Here is an 11,367-nt window from a genome sequence, read left to right on the forward strand (position 1 = left end):
GTGTTATCGTTATCGTTGAGCTAGAGATGAAGATAATATCAAAGATATTTCAATAATGTCAAAGATAATTCAATTATAAAGATATGGTAGAAGTTGATAAAATAAACTAAACACAAGTGCTGAGGTTATTGTAGCTGTTATTATATAGATAAGTACAAAAGAATGTGTATGTGAAGGCATTTGCAAATTCAACATAAAGCCATGCTCTCTTCGCAAGTTACAGCTGAAGACATTAAACACTTTAGAATGATTCTAACACTTTGGTTGGTGGCTTCCAGATAGAAAGTATAAAAAGAAAAGAAAAGAAAACATTAATGTAACTGCAGGATTGAGAGGTCTTGGAAACTAAAACATACTCCTAAAAATAGATGCATATAAACATTAAGTCTGATGCTATCCAGAGCGGGATTCAACCCTCGGCAGAGACATCATACTCCTCCATAATTCACAACCCTTAACCAGTATTTGCATCTAAATGCATGTTCAGCAATATCCAAGTTCATAAACATGGGCTCAATCATTACTGAAATCATTGACTTTTGACATCCTGCTGTAATTTGGTATGAATTTGGACTTCTTTTTGTAAAAGCATGCTCTCTTCATGAATAAATTTCTAAATAACTCAAGCTCAAGACCTGATTCAGGACTATGTAGATGATTCCATTCACTTTGCAGTGAATTCCATTCAATTCATCTACTTTGCGATGAAACAACCTAAATCATAGCACTAGATACAACCTAGATCAAACAAAGAGTTCTACAATGAGGAAATTTGATAAACCGAAAATGCCCCCAGTCATAATATGGATTTGGATTACTACGAGCCTATCACATGAATCGATTGGATGAATTAAAATGATCCATGCATATTATAAGTTTGGGACAATGAAAATTGGCCACATCCTATGAATGTTTAGAGTTATCAACATATAGGACAGACAAGGTATGATAATTAGAAGAAATAAGGGTGATTAGAGAATAACCAAAATGACAACCCCAAGTTTGGGTACTATAATCATCATCCAACAAAAGAAGAAGAAGCCCTTTAAGAGCATACAATATCCAAAAAATAAAAAAACTTCTTTAACAACATTTTTCAACAAAGGAATGCTTTAATCTGATGTGAATAGGATGCTCATCAAATTTGCTTACTTATCCAAAAAAGATAACTGATACGCAAGCGTGTGTCCCTATCTCTCTAACGAGGCATCAGGATGGGCTGAAGGACCGGCTCCGTGTGGCACGGTGTCATCTCGTCTACATGTGATGGTCGATATCAGGTCCTGTGGCGCTTTCACCACTCACTCGAGTCCTCTTTGCATCGCAACTATGATCTGCTTGATCTGGGACGACCATTCATCTTGATGGCGAAGTTGATGTATAACCAAGGCTCAACGCTCTTGGTGGCCAACATGACGATGGGTATGTGGGACTAGCGAGAACGGAGCATCACCAGGTTGTTGCCTCTCATCTCCAGTCTCTCCTGCCTCGGTGTCCATTGCTTCAGTCTCGGCTCCTTCAACTTCAGTTTCATCTATAATATCATCATAATGATGTGCGGAAGAGGAAGCTAGTGTGTCCAGCAAAGCCATTCTTCTGATATTTGATTTGGTAAATTTGTGAGGCTGTCAATGACAATCAGTGGTGGGAAGCAATCCCACATGTTAGGACAAAAGATAGATCAGATAAGGAAATGAAATGTATGTATCTCTAGTCCCTTGGATTGCTACGGCCAACTAATGTAACATGAGAGTAGGCAGACATAGTTCTACTCTTTGACTGACGGCATAGAGAATCCCCAGCATGAATGAGGTAAGATCAGACTTGTTGGTGCCCCAAGGATAGACATTTGTACAAAAAAGTACGTGAAGAAGGCGGAATTATGCAGACATGTGGGTGCCACGTAGGGAATTACCCTCATGCAAAGGAATGTCTTGCCCATTGCAAAGATGTTTAGTGGTTTTTAAACGAACTTCAAGTGAGTTGAAGTCATACTCTACAAAGCCTTAGGATTTTGTAGGAATTCCAATTAATTGACTGATAATGGCAGGAGTGATGTGAGATGTGGTCCACCCAATGGTGACATCTATGGATGAGGGGTCAGATACTGGTGAATGACAGTAGGCTAAAAACCTATATATTTTTTCATTTCATGTCACTCCACCAAAGTCAAGCATACGGGACCAGCCAATGGCCTCAAGTATTGGTCCAATCCCATATGGAGCTAGACAAGACCTGTCAATTTATCTTTCAAACACCATCTTTCTTGCTTTAAACTTTTCATATAGATCCTCAGGAGGTGGTGGCACAGTAGGGATTTCAACTTTGGGGGCCGGATCATTTCTATGTGATGGAGAGTCTGTATGGGTTGTTGGTTGAGCCGATTTTCTTCTGACTACTGTTTTGGAACATTTTGGCCTGGGTTTGGAAGATTCTCCCTAATGAACGGATTTACTCGTCTTTTCCCATTTAGAGGAAAACTCAAATGATATTCTTAAAGAAACTAAAGGGAAATCTAGGAGATTGGAGACAAGGACAGTAAAAATGATTTACCAGGTAAAGGGATATGTAGGAAAATCTGGGGTTTTGATTAATTGAACAACAAAATGATTTACCAACCTTAAATGCTCGAGAAAATGGCTCGAATGGACCTCCACCAACTTTTGGGAGTCGATACGTCGTATAGAAAGTAGGAAATAGACGGAATGAAGTGAAGTGGACACGTCGTGCTATAAATACACGTGATTCTTCGATATTATCGAATAACATTCGATAATATCGAAGGGAGTCCAAAGATCAGGATAAAAAGTTTGAGTGTTTTTCAATCGAGTACACTTCGAAATGATATCAAAGAAACCTTTGATATATCGAATGTCACTCGATTTCATCAAAAATTCATTTTAAATGAACACGAAGTCTCTGGACAGTTTTGGGTCTTTTTCGATATTATCGAATGACCTTCGATATATCAAAGAGTCTTTGATATATAGTGAAATATAGTGAATGCTTTAGTTATGGTAACATCGAATAGCCTTTGATGTTATCGATAACTTAACCTCGATAACATCGAGTAGACTTCGATAACATCGAAGAGCCCTTGAAAATTTTAGCTTTGACACCATCAATAAATTTAAGGTCCTTGTAATCGAATCCACTTCGATATGATATCGAAGAACCCTTCGATATATTGAATGTCACTTGATATTATCAAAAATTTATTTTAAATTAACACGAAGTCTTTGGACAGTTTTGGGTCTTTTCGATATTATTGAATGACCTTCGATATATCGAAGAATATCATATCAAAGTGTACTCAATATCATCAAAAATTCTTTTAAATGAACACGAAGTCTCTGGACAGTTTTAGGTCCTTTTTGATAATATTGAATACTCTTTAATATATCAAAGAATATCATATCGAAGAGGCTTTGATATATCTTCATATTCTTTGAATTTCCATGGAAGATCCTAGACAAAACAGGTTTAGTTACGATAACATCGAATATCGATAACTTAACGTCGATAACATCGAGTAGACTTCGATGTTATCGAAGAAACCTTAAAAATTTTACCTTTTGTTTTGAATAAATTCAAGGTCCATGTAATTGAGTACACTACGTGAATGAAGTCACTAGACTGTTTTAGCTTTTGTTTTGAAGAAATTCAAGGTCCATGCAATCGACTGACATTCGATGATATCGAATTGTAATCGAGAATTCATTTGTAATGAATATAAGGTCTGTGGACATTTTTTTCACTTATTCGATCATATCGAATTACATTTGATATAGCGAAGAATAGTATATCGAAGTTTCTTTGATATATAGTGAAATTCATTGACTTCAAATTGAAGAATCGTATATCAAAGTTTTCACATCTATTGAATGGGCCCCACACTCAATGTTCATGGTTTTGGTGGGCCCCACATCCATCTATTGAATGGTTCTATTTCCTTCATGTATCGTAGCAAGACCTGGTTCAAATATTTACTTGTACAGAATGTCACTGCAAATTAGGGTATTCTGGACTTCTAGTTATTGCTTGATGTTAACATATCAAGGGCAGTTCTTCAATGGAGGAAATCTTCTCAGAATTCTAACACCGTCCCTCATATGCCTAATCCCCAAGATAAGTTCCCCCTCCAATTTTTCAAATTTTAGGCCTATTAGCCTATGTAACTGATTGAGTGATTCTTTAGACAATCCACTTGCTCAATCTGGACTTTCAATTTTATCCAGCATTCATGAGACACCGTTAAATTAATGTCAAACAAATGGTCCGATACATATATAGGTTGGCATGTTCTAGATAGGATTGTTAGGATTGATTGAATGATTCTTTGGAACCATATTGGATCCATAATTGACCCCGATAAGTTGATTTCTCAAATTGACCGTGAAATGAATGGAATTGACCGTGAAGTGAAGGGAATTGATCGTGAAATGCATGGAATTGACCGTGAAGTGAACGGAATTGACCATGAAATGCATGGAAATGACCGTGAAGTGAAGCGGAATCGCCGGAATTAACGGTGAAGTTCATGGAAATGACTGTGAAGTGAAGGGAATTGACCGTGAAATGCATGGAAATGACCGTGAAATGCATGGAAATGACCGTGAAATGCATGGAATTGACCGTGAAATGAAGGGAATTGACCGTGAAATGCATGGAAATGACCGTGAAGTGAAGGGAATTGACCGTGAAATGCATGGAAATGACCATGAAGTGAAGGGAATTGACCATGAAATGCATGGAAATGACCGTGAAGTGTAGGGAATTGACCGTGAAATGCATGGAAATGACCGTGAAGTGAAGTGGAATAGCCGAAATTGACCGTGAAATGCATGAAATTGACTGGGAAGTGAAGGGAATTGACCGTGAAATGCATGGAAATGATCATGAAGTGAAGGGAATTGACCATGAAATGCATGGAAATGACCGTGGAGTGAAGGGAATTGACCGTGAAATGCATGGAATTGACTGTGAAGTGAAGGGGAATTGTCGGAATTGACCTTGAAATGCATGGAAATGACCGTGAAGTGAAGGGAATTGACCGTGAAATGCATAGAAAGGACCATGAAGTGTAGGGAATTGACCGTGAAATGCATGGAAATGACCGTGAAATGCATGGAATTGACCATGAAGTGAAGGGAATTGACCGTGAAATGCATGGAAATGACCGTGAAGTGAAGGAAATTGACCGTGAAATGCATGGAAATGACCGTGAAATGAAGGGAATTGACCGTGAAATGCATGGAAATGACCGTGATGTGAAGGGAATTGACCGTGAAATGCATGGAATTGACTGTGAAGTGAAGGGGAATCACCGGAATTGACCGTGAAATGCATAGAAATGACCGTGAAGTGAAGGGAATTGATCGTGAAATGCATGGAAATGACCGTGAATGTAGGGAATTGACCGTGAAATGCATGGAAATGACCATGAAGTGTAGGGAATTGATTGTGAAATGCATGGAATTGACCGTGAAGTGAAGGGGAATCGCTGGAATTGACCATGAAATGCATGGAAATGACCGTGAAGTGAAGGGAATTGACCGTGAAATGCATGAAATTACCGTGAAGTGTAGGGAATTGACCGTGAAATGCATGGAAATGACCATTAAGTGAAGGGAATTGACCGTGAAATGCTTGGAATTACCGTGAATTGTAGGGAATTGACCGTGAAATGCATGGAAATGACCGTGAAGTGAAGAGAAATCGTCAAAATTGACCGTGAAATGCATGGAAATGACTGTGAAATGAAGGGAATTGACCGTGAATTGAAGGGAATTGATCGTGAAATGCATGGAATTGACTGTGAAGTGAATGGAAATGACCATGAAATGCATGGTTTTGACCGTGAAGTGAATGGAAATGAGCATAAAATCATTATTAAGAAGACATCATTTACTACAAAATTATGACAAAATATACAAGACATCATTTACATCATTTCACCTTGAATGTTTTACATGACATCATTTACAACAATTTACAACATTTCACAAAATTTTCCGATTCCTCTCATGCCTAAGACAAATATATCATATTTTGTGGTCGCTAAGGTAATCATAGGCTATTGAGTTCCTAAAGCTAGAAGTGAATTTCTACAAGTCTCTCCTTGACAAAATTTGATCGCAGCACAAAATGTCGATATATTTCATGACAAAAATGTCACAATCATATCCATTCGTCTACTTTGGGATAGAAGTCTTTTCTCTAACCGTTCAAGCCTTCCCATCCAATGCAAATATATCTCCTGCATCATGGAATAATATAGGTAAGCCCTCCTTGATCAACTCGAATGTTCCCTATATCGATTGAGTGCCCTCGAATATAAACTGTCGAGTATAACGATTTCTCGATCTCGAGGGTGGATGACCATCAGGTACCAATGACTGTTGGCGTGGTTGACTGGTACGTATGCCTGTCCATGTTTAACATGATAAGATATCATTATAAACATTGTAGAAATGGGTACACCTAGCGTTGATAACTTGTAATGACACAATTACCTGTTCATACTGCCACATGGCCTTCCGCCCATCACGAGGTTTAACAATATCGTGAACGGTTAGTTTCTCCACTTCTAATAATGAACGCGCTTCGTTGCTGCCAATATCTCAATACATTCTCAATACCGACATTTGCATGTTGATACATGGCTATTACAGACAACATACTAAATTAGAACATATATCATATAATGAAAGAGAACATATTAACCATGATCTAATTCATACAGTTACCTGAAAAATATGGGGAAGAACTTGCAGTCCTTTGTATATAAAGTAGGAAATGAACTGTGCCTTCTCTCTAAGAATTCGATGTACTTGTCAATAGCCTAATCAATAAAGATGGCGAATTAAGCTCTAGTCTAATATAAGTGTTGAATAACTATAGATGTATGTGTGTGAATTACTTACCATGCTATTAACCCATGCATTTTTCTCCCATATGGTCCTGAACCAAATAAATTCCACTGAATCTTTGTTTGCGTTGGCCTAACTATCCAATTCATGCAGTTCGTCCTCTAATATTACCCTAAATGGATCAATCTTGGCCTGGAAGGGTATCAGAGAAGTATAAAATTCTTTCGATTTCTTAGACTCAGCGGTGTTGCTTAGAGTTGTTTGAATGACAGAGATGGAAGTGAATAGAGAACGCTTGTAGACAGACGACTTCACCACCCTCTTAGTTCTCCTCTTATATACTGGAATGGAATATAGTGATTTCTCACATATATCAACGTCTAATGCATCTGAGTGTTGAACCTCCACCTTTTCATTCCCCTGGTCCCTACCTTCCAATTCCTCATCCTCCTTCTCAAACTCTTCCTTCTCCTTCTCTAACTCCTCCTTCCAAAACTGCTTCTTCTCTATAAGAAATGCCTCCATCTGCTTCTTCAACTCCACCTTACCCTCATCCAACACTTCCTTCTCCTTCTTCAATACCTCATTTTTTATCCTCAATTCTTCCTTCTCTCTCATAGCATTTCCCTCTCTATCTTCAAAACCGCCCTCTCAGTCAACTCTTCCTTCGCTAACCTCAAGGCTTCTTTCTCTTTTAACATTAGTTCCAACTACTCGAGTACTATTTCTCTCTCCCTCTTCATTGATTCTTCTCTCTTTTAGCGTGCGTTCCCTCTCATCGATTTGTTTTTCCTTTAGCTTCAACTCTTCCCTATCTCTCTCCAACTGAATCCTCTCCACCTCCAATTCCTCCTTATCCCCCCTCGACTCCCTAGTCAATTGCAATCTCGCTCCCTCTCCCTCTCCCTCATCACCACTCTCTTCCTCGCCCCCTTCTTCTCCCTCTCCCTATCCCTCTCTCTCTTCCATATCTTCATCTTTAATGCCATACAAAATGAAGCAATGTATGTATCAATTATATAACATGTTAAAGTAAATATAAAATATTAACATAAATGAAGACTTTTATGACATCTTACATCAAATCTATCACGGACCAAACGAACGACTTCTGTCTCTAGCTCTCCTCAATGGTAGACTCTAATATAAGAACTATCTCAGTCTGTAAGAGAATATCTTCATGTTCATGTACAGAAACATATATATAGTTTAATGAGTGGCCACTTAGGACTGTGTGTAAAATAAATACATACATTAAAGGGGACCCACACCATAAGATGAAACACATACATCTGAAGTGGGTCCCACCGTCCTGTGGTGTGGACGGTGAAGATAAAGCTCAGATATCACGGTGGGTTCCACTGTCCATAAAAATACACATATCAGGGTGGGATTTCCACCATCCAGATGATGGACGACGTGGATGCAATACATACATTAAGGTGGGTCCCACTGTCTAGCAGTTGGACGGTGGAGATACCAACCATATCTCAACAGGGTGGGATCCACCTGCGTGGCCCACCAGCTGGAGGGCATCGTCCAGATGGACGGCTTGGATATAACACATGCCCCATGTTCAAACCCACTGAACTTGCTGGCATAAATACAGCAGCTATATAGCTGCTATACGGTACTCCAGCCAATCCACTTCATAGAGGACCCACCATAACGTTTATTCTCCATCCAATCCATTCATAAGGTCACAAAGACCTGAATTAAAAGGGAAAAGCAAATTTCATATAGATCCAAAACTTCCGTGACCCAAAAAGGTTTCAATGGTAGACGTTCAACCTCCTGCTCCTTTTGGTGTGGACCACCTGAGTTCCATGAACGATTGATTTTTGGGGAATCCAGCTTCCTAAAGGGGACTCATCAAATGCACAGTGTGGATGTTCAACATACATCATGGTGGGGCCTGTAATGGGGCCCACGGTCCTAGCCCGCTAGAAGTAGCAAGACACTACTTGTTGAAACGTCCTCTGGATGCTGGCAGCAACAACGCCATCTTTTTTTATTTTTTTATTTTTTATTGTTTTGTTAAGGAATTTCATAGGTGGGGCCCACATCGGGACAATCTAGTCCGTCCGCTAGGTTCCTACGCTCGTGACGGGTCTAACAAGCCCAGTATTGGATATGTTTTGACGCACAGAAACATCACAGTGGGCCCTAACAATTTATATTGCCCAAAACCACTATTTCCTACAATATGGCCTGCTAGAGATTCAGTTTGGCTTCATTTTTCAACTCAACGCCTAAAATGAGCTAGGAAATGGGATGGATGGTGTGGATCAGATCTATACATCAAGGTGGGGTCCACATGAGTGTGACCCACTAGCTTCTGATTTAAAGTTGATATTTGTGTCTAACCCACGTCCAGACGGTCAGCCGTCTGGACCTGCTGCTGCTGCTATGGTGCAGCCCACCAAACACGGTGCAGGGTCATTACATCAAGGTGGATCCACGTCAATGTGGCCCACCCATTAAATTAATCTAATATTTTTTATTTCCCTTCACCCATGCCTGTCCAAACGGACAGCCAGAAGGTCAGCTAGGTGGGCCCATTGTGACAGCGGTTGGGCCCACATAAATGGACAGCGTGGATAAAAATCAAGCATTAGGGTGGGCCATTAATCAGGGAAAGAGAGAGAGAGAGAGAGAGAGAGAGAGAGAGAGAGAAAGATCGGATGGTGATGGAGGGACCCCACCACTATGGGCCCCTCTTTGATACAATACACACATCAAGATGGGTCCCATCACATGTGGGCCCTCAAATCACAAAATCAACTGTGGAAAATCATAAAATCACCCACCTTTGATATTCTCAGACTCCTCCTTCCATCGATGTGATCTAGAGCTCCAAGGGGTGGATTTTAATGGTTGAGATCGGCTTTGAAGGGTTGGATTGAGTGGTAGGGAGTGGGCCACACAAAGCTCTCTCATGGAGCTTGCTTGGATGTGGGTTGCTCTCATGGAGCTTGGGAGAAAAATGAGAGAGAGATGAGAGAGAGAGAGAGAGAGAGAGGTGATGTGAGTGATGGAGTGATGGGGAGAGGGATGGGTGAAGTGATGGAAAGTTGACTTTTGGGGATGGGTAGTTATACTTGGGGATGGGTGTGAGTGATGGGAGTGATGTGATGTATACTTGACATTTGATGTGATGGATTCTCTCAGGATTGCAATGCGCGATATTTTCCTCGAACTTAACGCGGGCCCACATCTTCTGGCCCGGGTATCGCATCGGCACTCGAGATGCGGTGTCGGAACTGCGGCAATGGGGCGATCACTAAGGTATAAGTCTCGAGTTAAGCCAACTTTGGAATACGGGATACGACTCAGGGTCGCGCGCAAATGTCGATAACAGATCACGCGTCACCAAAATTCGACTAGGAGGACCGTGGAAGCATATGGAACAGTACGATCTAGGATACGGTTCTTACACTTTTGATCCCTTCAGTCATCATCTGGAAGGTCAAACTACCTCAAGGGTAGATATTAAAGTCTTTCAATGAGTCCACAAGGTCGATAAAGTCTATACAACACATAATATTCTTGTCGATTCCCCTAACAAGCCACTCTACACATAATCTTGGGGATACCTTCACAACATCTTCGTACTTATTGCTATCAACTATCCTATTGAACACTTCTTGTACATGTTTCTTTAGGATAGGATATTCATTGAAGTATTTCTCTTTTGTTGACTTCTTCAAGTGATGGATATTGGGTATGAAGAGGTCACCAGTCTTCAGCCCTGTTATTAGGGTGAAATCCATTTTGAAAAATTTCATACAGTTTCCCTGTATCTCAAATACAAGATTGCCTATATATCTCTCAATAAGTGAGTGAAACAATGCTCTTATAAATCTAAATAATGGAATGTATAATAAAAACAAGAATGGAGTCTGCGTAAATATATTTAATCTACTGTTATTCTTCTCCAAACTACTCTTCATGCTATAAAACCACCATGTCAAAGAACATTTGCATGATAGGGTGGGGGCTGACTTGCCAAATCCCTTACGCAAGGGTTTGTCATCTACAAGGATGAATTGGAAATTATATCAACGATAACATTCAATACTTAACAAAGCATAATGTGAAAGTTGACTTGCTGTCGTGAAAAATCATAAGGCATGATGTGAGTTTGCCGAGTCGATAGTCAGTTTTTGGCGAATTTCAAATGAAAGTATAAGACTTATATGTCAATATCAAGCAATTATCAGTTATTTTGACGAATTCCATGTCAAAGTGGTCGACACATAGGTGACATTCAACAAGTCTGCGGCCAATTTCACTCAGTTAATGGTCAATTTTCTGAGTTATATGTTGCATTTTGGCCCGAGAACGTTGTGAAATTGACCATGAGTGAATTTGACTCAGGACTGAAAATGACCATGAAGTGAAGGGAATTGACCATGAAACGCATGGAATTGACCGTGAAGTGAAGGGAATTGTTCGTGAAATGAGTGGAATTGACCGTGAAGTGAAGGGGATT

Source organism: Magnolia sinica, chromosome 4, assembly GCF_029962835.1.
Source record: "Magnolia sinica isolate HGM2019 chromosome 4, MsV1, whole genome shotgun sequence".
Classification (NCBI taxonomy): Eukaryota; Viridiplantae; Streptophyta; class Magnoliopsida; order Magnoliales; family Magnoliaceae; genus Magnolia; species Magnolia sinica.